Here is an 8,841-nt window from a genome sequence, read left to right as displayed (position 1 = left end):
AGATATCTCATTGATGTATACACGGCTCCATTATCATTTTTGGGTTCCAAGTCATCCTCAAGTCTTCATGCAACCTTTGAAGCCAAGAACAATGAAGTTCTAGCAAATCCCAAGCCAAAGGAAGCATTGCACCTTCAATTTTGGCCCAAAACCACTTTTGGGTATAGTCTTATTACATCCACCCAAGGTCCAAATGAATAGCTTGCTTTGATTGATCCAAAAGTGTGACTTTAGAAGTCCATCAATGGCCCAAACGTCCAAGCATTATTTTGAGAAGCCCAAAGAGCCCAAAATTGGTTTTTAGTTACATTAGAACTAAATTAGAATTTGGTTGTTTTAGTTAGAAAAAATCATTCCTAAAGTTAAGGAAAAAGCAATTAACTTTTGTCTTTAGTTAATTACTATATATGGGCTTAGTTTAGAATGAATGACTTAGCTTAATTCATGTCATTTTTAGTTGACTTTTGTGGGAAATATTATATCATTGTTATCCATGCCTCTTATGTAAAAGGGTGGATCTTCATTTGTAATGTGTTGGTTAGCATTTTCAATGAAAATTTGAAGAAAAGCTTTGTTGACTTTTATCTCATTTCATTTATCCAATCATTCTTGGTAGAAGATTGGTGGTGGAAGACCCAAGGTTGGTGGAACTTTCCTTTATGTCTTGGTTAAATTTTATGTTTTCCTTGAAATCCAAAGTGTGAAGACTTGAATGTGTGTTGTATGCCTCAGATTACTATTCACAGTGTGTGTTTTTGCAATTTCCAATTTTGTCAGCAAACTTTAAAGCTAGTTTTGAATGTTTTGTTAATTGCGTTATAGTTAACATTATATACCGTTAAAAATCTCTTTGAATGCTTTTTCCAATGATATATAATTTGCAAGATTTAGAGGTCATTTGATTGGTTAAAATTGAGAGACAAATTGTTGTTGTGTCAAATGAATAGTAATTTTCAAAATTGAGTTTGTGTGTTGTTGCATTGTCTTGATGGAAATGCACCATTTGGTATCAAAGCCTAGAGTGTTTGTGTGATTTGTTGACTGATTTCTATCTCCTAGAGCTATTGTTCACCGCCAGAATTTACTGTTCACTATAAAATTACTATTCACAAAACCTTGATTTGCCTAAAACACAAAACTTCCTCAAACGTTTACCAATACTCCCTCAACCCTCAAACACTTATAACCATTAGCTTTTACCCACTAGCCATTATCAAAAATGTCTCATAAAAGAACTTCATCCTTATCCTCCTCACCTCCTTATCCATGGGAATTTGCCCACATGGCACTAAAAGAAGAGGTCAAAGGAGAAGTTAAAGCCATTAAGGACCAAATGAATCAAATGATGCAAATGATGAGAGACTTGACCCTCACAACCCCAAACTTCAACACAGCCAAATACCCCCTCCTTCACCTCACCCAACCCAACTACATCACCCAAGAAGACATATTAGACTTTCCCCTCCTCTTCCTAAACATCATAGGGAGGAATTGATGCTTTATGACGATTCAAGTGAAGAAGAACAAGAGAGGGCACTTAGGAGAAATAAGGATGATGATAGGGGATTGAAAATTAAAATTTCAGATTTTGAGGGTAGTATGGATTCGGACGATTTTGTTGATTGGTTACATGCTATAGAGAGAGTTTTTGAATATAAGAGTTATTCGAATAAGAAGAAATGTAAGCTTGTCATCTTGGAATTCAAGGATTATGCATCCTTGTGGTGGGAAAATCTCAAGAAGCAAAAGGAAAGAGACGGTAAAGAAAGAGTGAGATTTTAGGATAAACTAAAGAAGCTTATGAAGAGAAGATTCCTCCCAGACAACCAAAAACAAAATCTTTACCTCAAGCTACACACCCTTAAGCAAGGAAGTAATGAAGTAGAACATTACATAAGGGAGTTTGAGAAGCTATTAATGAGAAATAAGTTACCAGAAATAAAAGAACAAACAATTGCAAGATTTATTAGAGGATTGAATCAAGACATTGCTCATATGGTGGAGTTACAACCACATTGCACTTTTAAAGATGTGTGTAATTTGGCTATTAAAGTGGAGAAGCAAAAGAAGGCCATGAAACCCATGGTTTCCAAGTCATTCTTCAAAAAGACATTATTTAATAGAAGCACATTTTTTACCAAGGGAACTACCTTCTATAAAAGTTCCCCATCCTACACAAATGTTGTTGATTCTTCTTCCAAGAAGAAAGGCAAAGAAAAAGTGGTGGAACCAACTAAAGGCAAGCTTAATATGGTGAAGACCAACCTCTCCAATAAAAAATGCTTTAAATGTCAAGGTTATGGATACTTCTAAGTTGAATGCCCTAATAGGAGAGTTTTATCCTTGATGAAGATATAAGCAATTGAGGAGTCCCTTCAAGAAGAAAAAAAATAAAGTGAAGTTTCTAGTCATGAAAGTGATGAAGCCAACAAGGAAAAAGAAGAAATTCTACAATAAGCTAATGAAAGAAAGTTGCTAGTTATTATGAGAGTTTTGCATGCCAAGCCTCTTCCTCATGAAGAGCAAAGGCTCCACATTTTTCAATCAAGGTGTATTATTAGAGGTAAAGTGTGTTCTTTAATTATTGATAGTGAGAGTTGTGCAAATGTGGTCTCATCCACCTTAATAGACAAACTTGGGTTATCCACCATGCCACACCCTCAACCATACAAACTACAATGGTTGAGTAATAGGACCAGCCTCTAAGTAACCAAACAAGTGCTTGTTTCCTTCTCTATTGGTAAGCATTGTAATGATGAGATTTTGTGTAATATGATTCCTATGGATGCTTGTCACTTGTTATTAGGAAGACCTTGGCAATTTGATAGGGAAGTGAAGCATGATGGTAAGAAGAACATTTACTCCTTTAAATCCAATGGCAAGACTATCACTTTAACTCTTCTTAGTCCACAACAAGTTTATAAAGCTATTAAAGGAAAAGAAGTCAAGAAAAAGAGCTTGTTTATGAATGGTCAGCAAGTGGAGGATAACCATCTTAAGGATTTGAGGGCAAATCCTTCTCAACCTGAGAAGGATGATGTATACATCGCTCTATTGTCATTTTTGGGTTCTAAGCCATCCTTAAGTCTTCATGCAACCTTTGAAGCCAAGAACAATGAAGTTCTAGCAAATCCTAAGCCAAAGGAAGCATTGCACCTTCAATTTTGGCCTAAAACCACTTTTGGGTATAGTTTTATTACATCCACCCAAGGTCCAAATGAATAGCTTGCTCCAGTTGATCCAAAAGTATGACTTTGGAAGTCCATCAATGGCCTAAACATCCAAGCATCATTTTAAGAAGCCCAAAATTGGTTTTTAGTTACATTGGAACTAAATTAAAATTTAGTTGTTTTAGTTAGAAAACATCATTCCTAAAGTTAAGGAAAAAACAACTAACTTTTGTCTTTAGTTAATTACTATGTATGAGTTTGGTTTAGAATGAATGGCTTAGCTTAATCCATGCTATTTTTAGTTGACTTTTGTGGGAAATATTATATCATTATCATCCATGCCTCCTATATAAAAGGGTAGATCTTCATTTATAATGTGTTGGTTAGCATTTTGAATGAAAATTTGAAGAAAAGCTTTGTTGGCTTTTATCTCATTTCCTTTATTCAATCATTCTTGGTGGAAGACCCTAAGGTTGGTGGAACTTTCCTTTATGCCTTGGTTAAATTTTATGTTTCCCTTGAAATCCAAAGTGTAAAGACTTGAATGTGTGTTGTATGCCTTGGATTACTTTTCACAGTGTGTGTTTTTGCAATTTCCAGTTTTTGCCAACAAACTTTGAAGCTAGTTTTGAATGCGTTGTTGATTGTGTTGTGGTTGACATTATATACCATTAGAAATCTCTTCGAATGTTTTATCCAATGATATATAATTTGCAAGATTTGGAGGTCATTTGATTTGTTAAAATTGAGAGACAAATTGTTGTTGTGTCAAATGAATAGTAATTTCCAAAATTGAGTTTGTGTGTTGTTACATTGTCTTGATGGAAATGCACCACTCATCAATCAATTCTACCTCTGTTTATAGTTATCTCAATCTATGTAATTTTATCCACTAAATTTCAAGGATCAACCCACGAAAGCATCATCCAAAGCATTAAGTTTCAACTCATTCATTCAGCCATTAGAAAGCACAAATATTAAGTCATATTATTACTTTATAAATGCAACAAGCCACACCTTGCATGATGAAACACACATACCATATTATTATTTACTTTATAAATTCAGCAATCCAAATCTTAGCATATCTTTATCTTAATCATGCAATCCAACTCATGATGATGATTCATCCAATAGATAACATCATACATTTAATACTTGCAAAAATCCAATGCAATTAGCCACTCAAAATTTTCCACAATTTCATGACAAACCAGGCATATGGAGTGTTACTGGAATTTTATACTTGCACACCGTAACGTGTGTAGATATACACATGCCACTATAGCTGAAAATCCAATGCATGCTATAATCTTTCATTTGTAAATGACGACAGAGATTCTGCCTTTATGCCAAACGATGGAAATTTTCGCCTTTACTAGGTGTGTGCACCGCATGTTTGACGTGCATGATGCATGTCTAGGCAATGCACCAATTATGACGATGAACTTTGAAAAAAAATTTCGATTTGGAAAATTAGCCAAGTTTTCAAAATCCTTTCTTCTTTTCTCTCTCTTTTTTTTTAAAGCATTTATCCTAAAATTGTCATTTTCAATCCGCATAGAAACCAAAAGAAAACCTATATGGCATAATCATACACATACATTCAAAAATCATAATTATAGAAAATTATTGCAAGAAGAGATATAGATAGTCTACGTTTCTTCGTTTTTTTCTGGAAATCTTTCACATATGTTCTTTCTTTGCATATCTAAGCATTGAATCATACTCCATTAATTCATACAACGATTATTTCAACAATTATATTGCAACCCATCATCACCACTTAATCAATTCTGAATTCACGTATGCATTCGTACACTTAAATTTCTTATATATATATAACATATACATACAATCATAATAATTAAACATCTGGAAACACTTATATACACACACACACACACATAGAGAGCAAATATCAACTATTTTTACAAAACATAGATGCAATAGAGAAGGGTGGTTCAAAAGCCTATCTCTCCTCCCGCGATCATGTTTATTTTTGCGTGGCAGTAGTCTTCTCGATGACCTCTTTCTCTGATCAGTGAACAAAAGGTTGTTCTTTCTCTTTGGCTACGTAAGAAAAGGTTGCTGGCAGTGTAACAATTATGTAGTGGAGATGAGAATTTTTTTCTTTGTGCAAAGGAAACAAACAAGAAAACTCAGAAAAGAGGCATTCAGAAAATTGTCTCTTTTTTTTTATACCATTATCCCTCCAAAACGCCTTCCAGGAGAGTTATGTCCAGCAAGCATTACTCAATCAGACATAAATTACAAAAAGAATGTGTTACGCCTGTGCATAATTGGTGGGAAATAGGATATGCGTTGCCCATGTAAAACCTTTTACCTAAACAAGTGGTTTGTATATATATACATATATATATATTTATTCAAATATGTAACTAAATGACCAAATTGCCCTTGTATTAATTTAGGAACATTACATTTTCACGTCGCTGATAAGAAAAAACCTAATAAATGTATTGCGCCTACCTTATGCCCAGTCACTATTAAGGGAGTGTGTAACACCTTCATGTACACTCTAAGGCATTATTGTCTTTTCCATAGACTTAGATTTGAGTCCAAAACAAATCAAGCCAAAATAAAAATTAGAATTCAATTTTTGGCTTGATGTATTGTTATGCATGATGAAGTGCATGCTTGTATGCGTATCATCGCACAACTGCTATGCTGGAAAAATGGGAATATTTACACCCATACATTTTTAGGACGTGCAACCATACATTGTCTTTTTAGAGAGAATTTTGTGCAAGGAAGGAATCCTGTAGAAAGATTATTCCGCTAAATATATATACATATTACTTCTGCTTTCAAAACCCTAATTTTCTTATCTTATGTGCACTTACCAGAGATAGGACAAATAAGTGAAAAGGTGAGATGTTCAACCGTTAGTGTGAGGAAAACTTCGGTGATCAAAAGTCTTGAGAGAGAAAGAGCTATAATGGAACTTGCTTACTAGAAAACCTGGTAACTAGAGATGATATTTCTGTTGCATTTTATTTTCATTGATATAATTTTGGATTGGTTGGAAATCATTGTTCAAAGATTAATTAGATCAACCTATGCTTGTGAAACCAAGAACTTAATTGCATGATTTCTTATTGGGTTATATGAGTTGCATTTTAGGAGTTTAGAGCCTTATGATGTTAAATTCATGCTTAAGGCATAGAAAGACTTCATGAATGATGTTTGGTCATGGAAAACAAGCCTAGATTAGCCATAAATTCTTTTTCAAAACATCATATACACTTGTGACAGATTAAGTCATGATCGTACCTCAACATGTAAATAGTTAAATAACATAGGATGTATGTCCATATATGTTAAAGCGTACACCATACATACCTTCCTTTAAAACTAGATTTCACCAATATATGAATGTGTAATGAAGGATTAATGACCAACTTAGGTGAGATTTTTTATTTCACACATGCACATACATCAAACATGTATGACTTGCATAAGTAGAAAATTAGATAATGCCTTAGGGTTTCCAAGAATCAAAAGATGAATAGTAATCATAGGAAGCATGAGCATATACTCGAAAAAGTCATGGTGTACATGAATGCATATTGCATGTACACTTATGAGATGTTTGGTGTGACCATACATGCTGAATTAAGATATATGCTCGTGAATTTGTGAAGTAATCGTACGTCTAACGTAATGACACTCGTACATGGTCGAGTGTACGATCATACCTAGAAGAAAATGTACGCTTGTGACTTGGTTATGTACAAGTTATATGTAGTCAAGAATTTGCTTGATTTCGAATATGATTTAAGGCTCGTTAAAGAACCAAGAAGTGTCCTAGAGATAGATACGTAAGTGGACACTTAGGGAATGATTGAGAAACCCAGATAGAAATAAATTAGACTAAGATTGAGGTCTAATGAAGAGTTCTAAGTGATTAGGTATCAACAGGGATTTGATTATCCCAAGAGGTTAAGATATAGATTTCAAGATTGTAGGATGACTTAAAGGAATAATCTAGGCACAGTCATAGATACGGTATAGTCTATCAATTAGTGTTCTTAGATAGAGAGCAAAATTGTCAAGACCACATGTCTGTCAATTGGTCAAGACTTACTAAAACATAATGAGTCTAACAATGTTAGGATCGTGAGTCTATTGATTGAAATAAAGATAGGTTAACCAAGACTAGAACATAGTAGAGACTGGTCACTAAAGTGGGTACGATGATTCCTTTTATGCGTTGAGATCTAAGTAGTTATATATTGGAATATAGATAATCTCGGTTAGAAAAGTAAAGGGATAGATTTGATTGATGGATTATTGATAGATCATTTCTACTTATTAAGTGTTTATCACTCACTCTTTTTCCTTTGATTTTATAGGTGATAACATAGAGGTGACGATGGCAAGATGGTCAATCAATATTAAAGCAATATGTAGTTGATGGACTCATAGAATTAGATGGATTATATTCTATATTATGATTATGACTTTGGATTTTTATTAGTAAACATAAGAATGTTTAATTCAGTAGGATTTTCTATTATAATTCTTGGGGTTTGATATTGGATTTGAGTTCATTATTATCAATAATATCGACATTATTCATATTTATGTTTGATTGTGCATGTTGATTATAAAATGCCTTATGTATCAATATTGATAATGAATGTGCATAACATAGATTTAGTAGCACTTTACCCTAAAAGATAAGACTTTTGGGTTGAGGTGTTATAGTTAAGCATGTAAAATATGATTGTATGTACTAGAGAATAGAAATAAGTCTTGTATACGACACTGATCACCCTTGTCAACTTGTCACTATAAGTAGGATTTTAAATTCTTGAAAATAGAATTAATTAAATGATTTGTGAGATCGTAGGTTTTATAGATTGAGAATGAGGAAGACAAGAAGAATTAAAAGAAACCTTCTTAAGGATAACCTATCTAAGGCATAAAATTCGGGGGCAATCACCCCTGGTTTAAGTGCTAAGGACATCTAAAATATTGTCTAAGAGATGTTGAGGGAGCAATGCCATGTTACTAGAGATGAGAGTGGGTTGATTTAAACATCGGTAATCCACGGTGAAATTGAAGGATTGTCTGAGCTAAGAGAGGAGACACCAATTATGAGACAAACATAGTTATACCTTATTTATAGACTACCAAGACCATATCAACCATATAATTTTTTGGCATGAGTGATCTCGCTGTGGCTAAGAAATAGATAAAGGTTTCTAAGGGTGTCATGTCCATATTCACCATGAAAGACATGGAGAAAATTTGATGTCATTTACCTATTCTGAGCAGATGCTAGAGTTTAGTAAAAGATGACCTTAAAATTGATACCAAGTACAAGACAGGTGGCATAAGCTTTACAAGAGCTTAGGAGTTCCTTTATCTCTAGTAAAGTTCAAGCATAGTGAAAAACTATACTACTCGATTCAATTTTCTAACGCAATATGTTTTTCGACCAGAGACTTATGCTTAAGAGCAAATGGAGAAATTTATTCTTAGCTTAAATCTTGCCATAGTCAAAGATGTGATGATAAGAGACCACTTTCTGAGAAACTACACTGAGGCATTCGATTATGCCTTGAAATTTGAGTGGTTTGTGAGGAGGATAGTTAAAGACCTCGTACCAAATTTACTAGTAAGTGTGATAGTTTAGCCA

The sequence above is a fragment of the Mangifera indica genome, chromosome 5 (genome assembly GCF_011075055.1).
Source record: "Mangifera indica cultivar Alphonso chromosome 5, CATAS_Mindica_2.1, whole genome shotgun sequence".
Classification (NCBI taxonomy): Eukaryota; Viridiplantae; Streptophyta; class Magnoliopsida; order Sapindales; family Anacardiaceae; genus Mangifera; species Mangifera indica.
This window is presented reverse-complemented; position numbering follows the sequence as displayed.